Here is a 15,570-nt window from a genome sequence, read left to right as displayed (position 1 = left end):
AATACGTCACAAGGAATAACTGGACCGAATTCGTGTTTATTTAAAAAAAATGCTAAAAGGAATATTAGAGGTGCATTCTTACGCAGGTACGAGTAATTAACGAATATTGCCAGTAGGGCACAAAATACACTGACAGAAATAATCGTAATTCATGTAGAGTAATGAAATTTCGGCAATACATTTATTTAGGTAACATATGTAAGTGATTAACATTACAAGGTCACACATTGTAAGCGCGAGATTGCAAGTGTGAAAGTCTGGTACAAAAGTAACCGGTGTAAATGCCACAACGATGAATGTAAGCGTGCGAACGCGCATGCAATGTGTCGTACAGGTACTGGATGTCAGTTTGTGGGATTGAGTTCCATGCCTGTTTCACTTGGTCGGTCAATACAGCGACGTTTAATGCTGGTTGTGGATGACGCTGAAGTTGTCGTCCGATTATGTCCGGTATTTGTTCGACTGCAGAGACATATGGTGATCGAGCAGGCCAAAGCAACATATCGACACTCTGCAGAGCATGCTGGATTACAACAGCGGTATGTGGGCGAGCTTTATCCTGTTGGAAAACACCTGCTGCAATGCTGTTCAAATGGTTCAAATGGCTCTGAGCACTATGGGACTCAACTGCTGAGGTCATTAGTCCCTTAGAACTTAGAACTAGTTAAACCTAACTAACCTAAGGACATCACAAACATCCATGCCCGAGGCAGGATTCGAACCTGCGACCGTAGCGGTCTTGCGGTCCCAGACTGCAGCGCCTTTAACCGCAATGCTGTTCATGGATGGCAAAACTACAGGTCGAATCACCAGATTGACGTACAAATTTGCCGTCACGTTAGCGGGATAACCAAGAGAATGTTCCTGCTTTCTTAGGAAATCGCATCCCAACCAGAACTACAGGTGTAGATCCAATGTCTATAGTACGCACACACGTTGGTTGCAGGTCTTCAACTGGCCTCTTTCTAGTCAGTACAAGGTCTTCACTGGCACTCAGGCAGACCCAAATTTCATCAGAAAACACTAACGACATCCGTCCTGCTCTCTAATGCGCTCTCGCTTGACACCACTGAAGTTGTAAATGGCGTTGGTTTGGGGTCAGCGCAACGCATGCTACAGGGCGTCCGGCTCGGAGGTGTCCTTGAAGTAACCGATTTGTAACAGTTCGTTGTGGCACTCTGGTGCCAAAAGGTGCTCAAACTGCCACTGCAGATGCAGTACGACGCGCCAGAGCCATAAGCCGAACACGATGGTCTTTCCTCTCAGTAGTGCCACGTGGCCGGTCGGAGCCCGATCTTCTCGCGACCGCACAGTCTCATGATTACCGCTGCCAACAATCATGTACGGTGGCTACACTCTTGCCAAGCCTTTCTGTAATATCGAAGAAGGAACATTCAGCTTCTCGTAAGCCTATTACACGCCATCGCTCAAAATCTGTAAGGTGTTGATAACGGCATCTTTGTCGTCTTGAAGGCGGTCTTGACAAAGATCAGCTCACCACGTCCAGTCTCAAAGATAACTAATATTCAGGACCGTTACAGAGTGTATTTAAAGCAAACCTGATTTGCACCTTTACAATGGCGCTACCAGCGTCACTCTTATGCGACTGGCGTGAAATTTGAATAGACATCTTTCATATTTAGAAACACACCTACCAACTTCCGTTTAGATGGCACAACTCCTTGGTGTTGCGATTTTTGTCCGTCGGTGCATCACATACGGTCTGTGTGTACATCTTCACAATTATAAAATGAAAAATTAAAGGCTACAGCTTTTTTTTCCAATTGCGTCCCTGCCTCCATTGAAAAATGCGGTTGCATGCGGAACCATGATTGTATCGAAGTGTGCTCCTCTCCGTCCGAAGCAAATCTACGGCCACGAGTGCCTTACTTCAGGGATCCAAAAATATGAAAATTGCATGAGGAGAAATCGGGACTATATAGAGGATGTGTAAGGCTTTCCCAGTGAAACTTCTGTAGCGTACTCGAAACAGCCTTGGTAACATAACGGCGGGTATTATCCTGCAACAGAATGATGCCGTCCGCTAACATTCCTGGCCATTTGGCTGGGATGGTGCGCTTCAATTTTTGCAAAGAGTGCGCGTGCCGCTGTTCCTTTATTATGGCACCGAGCTTCAGACAGTCAATGAGCAGTGAACCCTTGCACAAAAAATGGTCATCATGGCTTTGCGGAGCTGGCGTGCCTGGTGTTTCACAACAGACGGTTGGCGGGAAGCCCTTACACATCACCCATACGGTCCCTACATCTCCCCACGCGATTTCCATATTTTTGACGCCCTGAAGAAAGACAATGCAACCATCGATTTGTTTCGGACGAAAAAGTGAACGCCTGGGTACAATTATTGTTCTGTAGGCAACCGCAAACATCCTCGTATTTACATGATCGCCTTGTCTCACAATGGGATAAATACATTAACAGTTATGGCGATTACTTTTGAAATAATAAAACGGTTTACTCCGTTGATATCCCCTTATAATTTAGACAATGGAGTCATCCTTGTTGGAGGTCTAAGAAGTCTGTGAGTTTTTCTTTTTTAACAGAAACGAACACAAGCTTAATGTAAAAATGTAATTATTTGTTTCTGAATGAAGCATGCGACAGTATTTAACGAATCTCTGTAGGTTTCATTTGGTAAAAAGAGACGCAATTGAAGATGTATATTTCATTAATGTAAGTCTGTCAACTATTTCCTTTTTGTTTTTTTCTGACTTATACGTCTTCCAGAGTGAAGGCATCTTCAGGGTTCACGGATTTTATCTGAAGCTTTCCATCACAGTCTTGTGAAACAGTCGCAACTGGTTTTCGTCAGCACTGAAGCTTACCCATATTATCAGCATAAACTCATGAGCGAAAAATTTGCATGTGGCCAAAGGTTTCATACATATGTTACGTGTGCGTGTGCGTGTGCGTGTGTGTGTGTGTGTGTGTGTGTGTGTGTGTGTGTGTGTGTGTGTGCGTGTGTAAAAGAAAACTCGTGAAAAACAGGTGAAACTGTTTAACTTCGATTGCTGCACCAGGTCATGATGGACCAGAACAGTTTAATCTGTGACCCCCTAAAAATAGTTTTATCTGTGACCCCCTAAAAATTAAGTTCTCGCTCTGAAATACGCACAACTCAATAAAGAAAACCAAAACACTGACACCTGATGGATTTCCAATTATGTAATTTAAACATGCGACAGCTTCTCTTTTCATATTTGATTTCTAAATGGGGGTTTATTAAGTTTCCTTGCGGAAAGTAGTTATTGATCATCACTGAGATGATTACGGGGCACCAAGAGCAACTAATCACGATTTACTTCGACAGATGGTAGCATTTATGTGTAAAATAGCAGTGAAGCACTCGCAATTCGTAGCCAGGGTTGTGTTGCTGGTGAAAGCAAATAAATTGAGAGAGCGTCTGATAAAATGTGCTTAATAAATTCGAAATAATTATTTTAATTCCTTACACGTAAAGTAATGCAATTGTTTGTATGAAACTATGCCACTGTGACGACACTATGCATTAGCATGTTCATGCATGTTCTACTTCCTTGAGGATTTCCTCACTATGTATCTCAAAAACGGTTCAAATGGCTCTGAGCACTATGGGACTTAACATCTGACGTCATCAGTCCCCTAGAACGTAGAACTACTTAAACCTAACTAATTTTAGGACATCACACAGATCCAAGCACGAGGCAGGATTCGAATCTGCGACCGTAGCGGTCGCGCGGTTCCAGAATGTAGCGCCTAGAACCGCTCGGCCACCCCGGCCGGCACTATGTATCTATGGAACGAAAATTAGATTAACGCTTTATCGTGTTGCGACTGTGGTTTAATTCTCTTATTATTTCCCTGAATAGTGTGGACGAAAATTCGTTCCACCAACAAGACCACGGCGGTATCAACTGAACCAGTGCTCCATCCGTGGACAAGATTCCGAATATTAAAAACAAAAGAAATTAGTATAAATGGCAGGCCTGTCCAACTTCAGTTTTGCTGCTACAGCTACCCATACATTTTCTGGCACGTATTACGTGAGTTCTCCTACTGAACTAGGATAAGATGCCTGCTCCAACACAGTACAGCGTAACAGACGTTGTGTATTGCCAGTAGGATCGACAAGTGCAACGCACAGGAGTGAAGACAAGGAGCCTTGCATGCACCCACAATAACTCCTTTGTACGACAGAATCATCTGACTGCATTCCATGAAGCAGTCGCGAACCAGGAAATGGTGCCACAGTGAAAGGAGGTATTGTGCCGCCTCCTCCTCAAGCTTAGGACCTGCTAACGAATCCGGTACAAGGGAGAAGTCAACGGCAAAACGCGAAAATAACATTTTAACACATCCCTCACGAAGAGTCGCAGACCGGTATGAGATTCCCTTTAGCTTGCGCAAAAGGTACTGTTTTGCGCCTCTCCAACCCCTTACAGCAATATAAACCATGGCGGTATGATCTCTCACAAACACACACACACACACACACACACACACACACACAGAGAGAGAGAGAGAGAGAGACGAAAGTCACAGTTCGTAGCAGCCTTCACAGCGTAGTGAAAGATTCATGATCGGTTCTCAGAAATATCGTGAAGGCCCTTTGAAGAGTTCACAACTTAATGTGATCACTACTGAATTTTCAAAAGTAAAGTTCCGCGTCTTTTGAGTTCTTTCAATAGATATCATATCTCCCACTTAGTTTACTAATTCTAAAGCTCTCATGAAAATTACGAACTATCCTTAAATGTCTTCCGTCAACCTCACTGTCTTAGAAAAATGCTGCAACACTACCTGCTTAACACATACTACCGGAAAAAAGCAGAAAACCCGTTGAGAGTTTTCCAGATCATTCAAAATTTAATGCAGAAATAATACATACGGAGTACATGGAATATTTACGTTTAGAGATTAATACCTCAAGCTGTTTTAAGGTACCAGTTATGGGCCGGTGCTGCTATTAGTTCGCAATGTAGCCTCCACGGCCGGCAGTGCAGGTATGCGCTCGATCTGTTCCCGTTGCACTGTACTGGTAGCGGATGGACTAATCGTACCAGACACTTGCCGTCTCATCATGTCCTACAGGTGCTCGGCTAGCGGTGCTGGTCAGGGAATCTGCTACACCTCTTGCAAAACACATCGTTTTTAACGGGTGATAGATGGGCGAGTGATATCCTGTTGGAGCAATACATCACCTTCCTGTTGTAAAGAACTGCGTAACAATAGGTGGAACAACAGTCTGCGCGTATCGAATGTTGTTCACCGCTCCCTTCACAAACGCAAAGAGTGAACGTGAGTTGTATCGCACCTCAGATCATGAAGCCTGGGATCGGACCAATGTTTCTGATCGATACAGCGCTCGGCAATCTATATCGCACGGGCTTACAACCATCACTTGACGAGTTTCTTTGCGTGCCCATCGCTTGCGTGCTTTCATCGTTAAGACCACGAAGCACCATTCTATCCTCCAAGCGATCCTTTCGCGGCACCAGTCGAGACCTGTATGTCGATGCTGTGGCGTGAGTGGAAGACGGGCTACAGCTGAGCGTGCCAGTAGTTCCGCTACTAGTAACCAATTCGCGACAGGTTGTGTTGACAAAAAAAATGGTTCAAATGGCTCTGAGCACTATGGGACTCAACTGCTGAGGTCATTAGTCCCCTAGAACTTAGAACTAGTCAAACCTAACTAACCTAAGGACATCACAAACATCCATGCCTGAGGCAGGATTCGAACCTGCAACCGTAGCGGTCTTGCGGTTCCAGACTGCAGCGCCTCTAACCGCACGGCCACTTCGGCCGGCAGTTGAGTTGACACTTGTGACATCTGGCCTTGCCCGTTCCGCGGGAGCTTTACGATCTGCCACTGCTGTCCTTATTGACACGATGGTCTTGGCGGGCGTCTATGCTGCTTGGCCGTCCAGAACTTCTTTTACGACTGAGAATTCTTACGTACTCATGTTCCCAGCATCGCTGTACAACTGACATGGCACCTCCAACTTCTGTGGAAATTCTCCGAAACGTCATACCGGTACTCGAAATGCCACAATTTGATGCCTCTCAAACTCACTAAGTTGGCTGTAGGAAGAACATGTGGCAGTGCCGTGGCGTGGTGCCCGCTTGCTCTAGACGTCAGCACCACACTATGCCTTACGACAACGGGCATTCCTTTTTAAAGGATAGACACATATGGCACTCTGCTACCCATGCCCTTACGCCACCAGCTGGCGGATGACGTTCAGATTATTATTACAATCCCCCAGGTAGAACATTCTGTCATCAGATTAAAGTCTACATCATCTTTCAAGGTGTTCTAATTTCTTTCTGGTTGTATATTTTCTTCAGTTCAAATGGTTCACATGGCTCTGAGCACTTTGGGACTTGACATCTGAGGTCATCAGTCCTCTAGAACTTACAACTACTTAAACCTAACTAACCTATGGATATCACACACATCCATGCCCGAGGCAGGATTCGAACCTGCGACCGTAGCGGTCGCGCGGTTCCAGACTGTAGCGCCTAGAACCGCTCGGCCAGTCCGGCCGGCTTAATTTCTTCAGTAAATTAGAAAAGTTGTCTAAGATGTCATCAGAGACGAAACAGTGGCTCACTAAGTCAAACGAAGGGGATAATTACCACTCGTATAACTGAAGGAACCTTCATGGCAATTGCTTAATGTGATTGTATGGGAATTCACGAAATATATAAACCAGGTGATAGGGTGAGATTTCGAATACCGCTCCTCCTCAATAAAAGACTCCAGTGTGTTGGACAACTACGTCATCATTCTCGGGCAGGCTAGCTGAGTTCGGTTAGTGCAGTGGTGTCTGCTGACGTTGATCTTCGTCTCTCGCAACTGAGTTCAGAATCCGTGGCGTTGGACGCAAAACGCTAGGATCCGTCCTCGTCTGGCATAAAGTTTGCATATGCTGGGAACGGAAAAAAGTAATTTCTTTGTGTTTCACATCTGAAAGCTTAATTTTCAGGAAGTACCATTTAGCGAGTACGTTTACGGCTACTTTTTTCCCGTCACTACACGTGGCAGATCCCCAGCTGGATTCCTTGGTAACATCTCCTTTAAGAGGAGGTATTGGGACGCTGGCAAGCGGACGTAAACATGGCGAGTGAGGACTGCCGCCTTCCCTCTGTGTTGCTGAAAAACAGCGCGTCCCCAAAAGCAATGGCGCTGGTTGTCAAAAGAAGTCCATAGTTTCTTCATGCAAGATGCCGTTCGAAACGTAAAACTGTTAAGCATACCCACTCCTCCAACATACGTATATTAAAATTTGCTTAAGGCACTCCGACCTTTCGAAAGGGGATAGTAATTAGCTGATATACGATTTAAAATTTACTGAATTCGTGCCTAAAATATTTGACTTCCCTCGATTATATTCGTTAATCGTTTAACGCTGGTGAATAAACGTTTATCGTTACCAAAATTGAATCTACAATTACTAACACTCTCGCACATTTTAACACGAACAAACTGTGAATTCATACATGAATAAACCATTGCTTCAACCATTCACTGACCGAATGATCAGTTCAGTTGTCGCTTGTTAGTATACTGTTTCTGCAAAAGGCCTTAACAGTTAATCACTTCCAGTTTCATGGTAGCTATAGTGACTATTCTTGGTAAACGGAGACAGCAAAATAAGCAGAAAGATCTCAGTAATAACTATCAACTATTTTTATAGCATTTTTTCACGCCTATGTACTTTTCAAAACACCACATTCATCATTGGGGCTTTCTGTTGTTATGTAACCATCTTCTAGTTGTTGTGCAAGTTGTGCGAGTTATGTTTGTACCGCTGTCTACACTGCAATGAAGTCCCATATCTAATGAATTCCTTTCCAACGCTCTCTCTTCAGTGCCTCTTAAACACATTAATTTCGCAATCTCACACCATTTCGTGACCCTGTGCGCTAACTTACAGTCATACACACGTATTCATCGGCACAGACAGCTTTGCGACTAACAGGTAAAAAGCTCTTTTTCCTTCAGCTCTAAGGATGTTAGAACGATTTGTGGCTGCTTAATTGTTTGGTTCTCGGTTATAAAGGGGAGTGACCACACACGGTTGCACTCTGTTCCACTGAAATTCAAGGTCTCTGCTTACAACACCCGTGATTATTAAAATATAGAAAGCGAGTAACCAATAACTCTAAGTGACACAAAAATGGTTCAAATGGCTCTGAGCACTATGGAACTTAACATCTGAGGTCCCCTAGAACTTAGAACTACTTAAACCTAACTAACCTAAGGACGTCACACACATCCACGTCCGAGGCAGGATTAGAACGTGCGACCGTAGCGGTCGTGCGGTTCCAGACTGCAGCGCCTAGAACCGCTCGGCCACAATGGCCGGCTAAGCGGCACATGAGAATCTCTTCGACATTCTGTTTAATTAACATTGGCAGACTATTCCACAGAGTGGGGCACTTGTGTATCTAGTGAGATAAGATGGGCGAAAGTGAGGTTATCTTTCAGATCTACACTGCAGTTCTTTGTCAATTAATGCTGCAGATTACAGCACTGTAAACTAAGCTGAAGACTGTCACCAACTAACCAACACAGTTTAGACTTCAGACTGCTCACTTTAAACCACTGCACGAAAATTGTACTAAGTGTGAGCTGATATGCCACACGAATAATTCAGAATCCAGTGCCACTGAAGGGTGATCTTTACGAAGTCTGAAACTTGGGCATCTGCATCTAATTGTAGAAAGTTCAACACCGCGGAATTCCAGTAACACAGCATCAGTCTCGGTAACTCCCATCAAACTTTGTAACACATATAACACGCGGATTCCACTTAACTCATTGTTTCCATACTATACCCCTCCCTGCGAGCCCAGTCCCTATGTGCCCACGCCTCTACTCTGCCTATAAAGCCCATTCTTTCGCTGCCCAAACACAAAAAATTACTTCCAGTAATCTACATTAAAACAGTTGGCACTACAGTGTGCCGATTTCAAAGCTGCATCTACTGATAGCAAACAAGGTGATATTTGCGTCTACTGTTTGGCTTCGGTAACGATTTATTAAATTTCTCTTGTCATACTATACTTTAAATAATTTAAAGAATATCATTAAAACGAAGCAGAAGTCTATTCATTTGTAAAGTATGTTTCCATTACCATTGACAATTTGTCTCTAATGTGAATCGTTCATCGCTGATTCGGGATTTTTGATCGCTGTGTTCCATGGTTCCAAATCATCAGAAGTTGCAGTCGGAAGACACTGAGCGCTAATGCATACTTGTGGCCACTGCGAACCTTCCGCATCTAACAATAAAAATACTGTATAGAGCATTATATTAACCACTGCAGTGTAAATTGCGTGCTCAAGTTGTCACACATGTTTGCTTCAAAACGTGTGATGGCGAAAGTCTAGGCCCATCATGGCAGCTACTTATGACTCTTGAGAGAAGATCTGTTACATTACAGAGTGAAGCTAGGGAAAAAATTAACAATGGCCATTGTAGGCTGAGATATACAGTACTAAGTATTATTACGCATTAGTCATTTCCAAATTTTAAATACATTTGATGTATAAAGCTGTATTTAACTTACGGAGGAAGGCTGTTTTTCTACTCACTTTGACGCCATCTTCAGTACTTCGTCTAACTTATCCAGGAAGCAACACCTTAACGCTCAAATTCCATTGCGGACAGTGAGTTTGCGTGTTTCGCTGGTAGTAGCTTAACCACTGGCAGACAAGGACAGGCTCTAGCGGATGGACCGAATGGAATGTGTCCCTAGACACCCATCACTTCAATGACTCATCCTTAAAAATCAACCTATGTAACTATCTAGCGGCCACGAGATGTCTATCGAATTCTGCGTCATCCATGGCGTCATCATCATATACGACCGTTCTCTAATATCCAGAAGGACGCTACATCAGACCCTGGTAGCTTTTCCTAGCTATTAGTATCTACGTGAGCCGAGCCCATTGGCCGGTTCAACTCTCACTGCAAGCAGAATCGCTAAACGCTCAGGTTACAACTACCGGCTGCCAAACCTATCGGCAGCCACGTCAAATTGCCTTACCGATCAGCGTAACCATATGGATAAGTTGTGATTTTTATGTAAATGAGAAAAAATACTATCCACTTTTGGAATCTATTCGTATCAGTGGTCTACAAAACAAATATTCTGTCAGCTCTTGATAAGATTTCATAATTATACAAAGCTTGGAAACTTGCTTTAAATGTTCATAAATACAAAGATGTGCTCTTGACAAAACAAAAAAAAAACGTACCATGCTATGACTATAATATCAATGAGACACAGCTGGAATCGGTCAACTCTCACAAATACCTGGCTAAACACGTAATAAGGAAATACGATTCTACCTGGATCAAACACAATTTTTCTTGTTTTCTTTTCTTCAGAAAAACTATACTCGATATACCGTGCAAAAAATAATAAATACAGTCCACTGAAGATGCAGAACCTTCTCCAAAACGTGTATGAGTAGTAAAACAAAAAAAGATTGTGCTTGTTCAAGGCAGGACCACATTTCTTTATTACATATTAGGAAGCAAACTTGGATAAGGAAAGAGCTTCGGCCACAAAATGATTACCCGAATACACAATCTGTAGGGATATATGTAACGGAGCGATTACTTAATCTCAGTCGTAGATAAAACAGTTGACAGATTGCGGTTCGTTGGTATAACAGTAGGAAAATGCAATCAATCCAGAAAGGACACTACATGCAAAACACTTGTGTCAATCATAAAGAAATATTGCTCAGGTCTGTGGGATTCGTATCAAACAGGACCGACAGGGGATACTGGACAATACAAAGAAGAGCACCAAGAATGGTGAAACGTTTGTTTGACTCATGGGAGGGCGTCGCGTAGATGCTGAAAAAACTGAACTGGCAGACGCCTGAAGATAGACGTAAACTGCCCCGTGAAAACCTACGCAGGCGATGAAACTAGGAATGCACAGGGTGAGGCAAATAAAAGTGGCCCGGACGAGTGGATACGACTGGACGTGAATTTGTGGCAGCATTAACGAAGGAGGAAAGAGAGCAACTGCCCACACAGCCGGACGAACCTTGGAGCACTTTTACATAGTACCGAGTGATCAAAAATTCAGTATAAATTGGAAAACTTAATAAACCACGGAATAATGTAGATAGAGAGGTAAAAATTGACACACGTGCTTGAAATGACATGGGGTTTTATTAGGAACGAAAAAAAGAATGGCTAGACGCGTGCAAGATCTCTTGCGCGCGTCGTTTGGTGATAATCGTGTGCTCAGCCGCCACTTTCGTCATGCTTGGCCTCCCAGGTCCCAAGATCTCAGTCCGTGCGATTATTGGCTTTGGGGTTATATGAAGTCGCAAGTGTATCGTGATCGACCGACATCTCTAGGGATGCTGAAAGACAACATCCGACGCCAATGCCTCACCATAACTCCGGACATGCTTTACAGTGCTGTTCACAACATTATTCCTCGACTACAGCTATTGTTGAGGAGTGATGGGGGACATATTGAGCATTTCCTGTAAGGAACATCATCTTTGCTTTCTCTTACTTTTTTTTTTGCTAATTATTGCTATTCTCCTCAGATGAAGCGACATCTGTCGGACATTTTTTGAACGTTTATATTTTTTTAGTTCTAATAAAACCCCATGTAATTCCAAGCATTGGTGTCAATTTGTAACTCTCTATCTACATTATTCCGTGATTTATTCAGTTTTCAAATTTATACTGACTTTTTGATCCCCCGGTACATCTGAGAGCAGAGGCCAGTCCGGTCGCGGCCTAGCCTGGCCACCCAGGACACCTGATCCGTCAGTGTGCGATTACTGTGTGTGGGGAGACCTCAAGTCTAAGGTGTGTCGCAACAACCCTCACAGTCTTCACGAACTGCAGCAGAAAATTTCGGCTGACACTGCGGCAATTCCAGCTATCCAGCTGCCATCCGCCTTCAGCAACTTGCTGACCAGGGCCCAAAAGTGCCAAGAGATGAACGATGGTCACTTTGAACATCTGCTATAGTCAGGTTAGTACTGTGATTCTTTGTATCTTGGAACTCTGTTCTCCGGGCCACTTTCATTTGCCACAACCTGCAACATATGGCTCCCACAGGGATCGCGAAGACAACATTAGACTAATTACAGCGCGCACATAGACATTAATACAATCATTCCTCCCGCGCTCCGTACGTGAGTGGAACGGGAAGAAGTCCTAACAGCTGGTACAATTGGACTTCACACTCGTTTGCAGAGTGTAGAGGTAGATGACCAATAGTCTAATAGACGAGTTTGGTGAGGGATGACAATTCTAGACATTAGTCGATGTCTTGGCCAATCGATAGGTCCTCGTTCTACAGGTCGATCCGAGATCGGCTTGGTTTAGGAGGCTCCGCGAGTCTGGTGGCATCTGGGCCGGAGGCGGCGGCGTCGTCTTCGCCTCACATTCCGGCGATCTGAGTTATAGCTGCCTAGCCGTCATCTCGATCGCTCGTAATAACGCACACCCCCGGCAATGCGCATCTCTCTGCCTCACTCTACTGTGTGTGTGTGAGTGTGTGTGTGTGTGTGTGTGTGTGTGTGAGAGAGAGAGAGAGAGAGAGAGAGAGAGAGAGAGTGAGTGGGTGAGTGAGTGAGTGAGTGAGAGAGAGAGAGAGAGAGAGAGAGCACAAGTGTATGGCGTGAATCAAACTGACGTCGCGTATCTCCGACAGCCATCTTAAACTTCACGTGTCGGGCGGAGTACTTCAAAGGCCTCGGGAGCCTCGGGTGCCCTCGAGAAATCGCCGGAGAGGTAAGTACGCAATATTTACAACCCAAGTTAAACGATGTAAAGCGATCGGTAGAATAAGAGCGTCTTGTAGAGTACACAGGAACCCCCACAGGAACCTGGATTATCGACCATAAATGTTTAGTGCGTTCGGAAGGTCTATTCGTAAAAATCACGCAATACTAGAACGTACGTCCATGTTTTAGTTCCACTTCGCTGACAGCTCGATTTGAATACGTACAATGATAAATGTAAATAGCTAGAATTCATTAGAAAGTAATTGAGCAGATAAACTGCTCTATGGAGGTGGAGATATTAATTTTTCTTTCTTCGGATTGGGACTGTTCTTTGATTACCACGATATTTTTATCTGTTTTTTTTATTTAGTGTACCTTATTCATAAATACTAATTGTGCCGACTCGACTACTAGAAACCAACCACTCTTTCGCCTTTCTAGAATTTTACCTGGATCCCCCCTCCTGTTTTAAAACTTTCTCGTTGATTTATTGCTTAGCCTCATTCAAGAGAGAGTCATCAAAAAGTGTAGATATCAATAAGTTTTTTTTCATATCGCGTTTCAAAGCCACGAATCTATTAGATGGCAATTCAATTTGCCACTGGGAGTGTGTATTGTCATCACAGTCATTTATGTCACACACTCAGCTTATTTCGGCAATGTGCCATTCCACGAGCTTGTCATATCCTTATAATTTTACAGAGACGCACTGTGTGTGTTTTACAATATATATCTAGCATTTAAAAACATAAATCCTGCCGCAGTACATCCGAAAAAGAACAACGTTTACACGCATCAACAACTTAATTAACACTGCTGCCATACTGGTATACGCATGTGTAAACATAAAAACTCATGACTTACCGCACAGAACATGGGTTTTTATGTTCCTAAAGCACCCATCATCATCTCCAAATGCTGTATTATTAGTAGCAGAAGAGTTTGCTGCTGATCTGTTCGTATGACTTAACGTACAACGCTTTAGACGACGAGATCGGATCTTCGTGCCGGATTAACAGCCCTTGGAATGTTACGACAGCCAGCTCGAGGGTGATTTTCAGGCGGTTTCTTACATTCGTCTGGGCAAATTCCGGTCTGGTGCCAAATCTCCAGCTCAGAAAACACCATACACGAACAGTTCAAATAATACAATGCACAGAAGAGACGGTGCACATAACATTCTTCCCTTACGTCAACTGATTGTAATAATTATATACAAGTAGCTATAAGTTTTAAACACTTGTAACAGCCTCGCCAGCATGTGTGTTTAAAGGATCGGGGGCAGAAGTACACTGCTCATTGCTAATTCCGTAGTATGTATGAAAAAGAAATACATTTGTACATTTGTATACAATAATACAGAGTTAATGTTAGCATTTTTCTTAATTTACGAAATTTTGAGGATAACAGGGACAAAATACAGAGCTCGAAAGATTATTTCCTGTACAGAACACATCCACTGGCTTCAAGAGTCGAAGAACATGAAAGGGAAGCAGTAGTTCAGAAGCGAGTGAAATACGTTTGAACCCTATCCTCAGTCATCTGTGCATCGAGCAACCAGTGAAGGAAACCAAGCAAAAATTTAGACAGACAATTAAAAGTGAGGGCGAAAAAATAAATTTTGAAGTTTGCCGAAGACATCGTAATATTATCAGGGACGGCAAAGGACAAAAAAGATCAGCTGAAGGGACTGAGTAGTATCTTGGAAAGAGTTTGTAAGATGAATATCAACAAAATTAAAACGAGGCAATGAAAGGTAGTCGAATTAAATCGAACGATGTTGAGGGAATTAGCTGAGGGAATGATACAGTAAAAGTAGTAGATCATGTGTGCTGTCTGGGCAACAAAATAAATAACAATGGCCGAAATATAGAGAATATAAAATGTAGAAATAGAAATTTGCTAACATCTAATACAAATTTAATTGTTAAGAAGTCTTTTCTGAAAGTGTTAGTCTGGTGTATACCATCGTATTCAAGTGAATCGTGGACGATAAACAGTTCAGACAAGAAGAGATTAGAAGCTTTCGAAATGTGGTGCTACAAAACAACGCTGAAGATTATATGGAGTTATCGAACAACCGACGAAGAAGTACTGTATCCAACTGGGGAGAACAGAAATTTATGACTATCTTAAGTAGAAGAAAGGGTCGCTTCACTGGACACATCCTGGGTCATCAGCGAAGCCTCAACTTGATAATGGAGGTGTTAAAATTAAAGACTGTAGATGGAAACCTTGGCCTGACTACAGTAAGTAGGTTCCAACTGATGTCAGTTACAGTAGCTATGCGGAGATGAAGAAGTATGCACAGGGTAGAGTAGCGTGGAGAGCTGCATCAAACCAGGCTTCATTCTGTAGATCTTAACAACAGTACAGTTTATGTTAAATCGTATGGTCCTATGAGTCTGTAACACGTACTTCAGAATGATACATATGGAATGGATTGTGTAGGAGACATAAACGTCATGTCAGACAGCAACGTAACTGTAAAAGGAGTAACAAGGGGAAGGCCACAGACACGGCCAACCGATTCGGCTCGTATTTGGCACGTTGCTAAAATGAACACTCTTGAGATATATTGGCTCAACACTCCTCTACCCCCCCCCCCCTCTCTCTCCACTGAACCGATATTGAGAAAATCACCCAAACAGTTCGAAAAAATGACGCTTAATCGACTCAAAACTGTCAAGACCGGTAGAAAATTGAAAACTGAGCACTTTTCATCATAATATATGGAGTCAGCAAATGCATATATTTCCATAAGTCGAGGAAAGAAACTTTATTGA

The sequence above is a fragment of the Schistocerca piceifrons genome, chromosome 5 (assembly GCF_021461385.2).
Source record: "Schistocerca piceifrons isolate TAMUIC-IGC-003096 chromosome 5, iqSchPice1.1, whole genome shotgun sequence".
NCBI classification, from domain to species: domain Eukaryota; kingdom Metazoa; phylum Arthropoda; class Insecta; order Orthoptera; family Acrididae; genus Schistocerca; species Schistocerca piceifrons.
The sequence above is the reverse complement of the archived record's forward strand: the minus strand, read 5'-3'. Positions refer to the sequence as shown.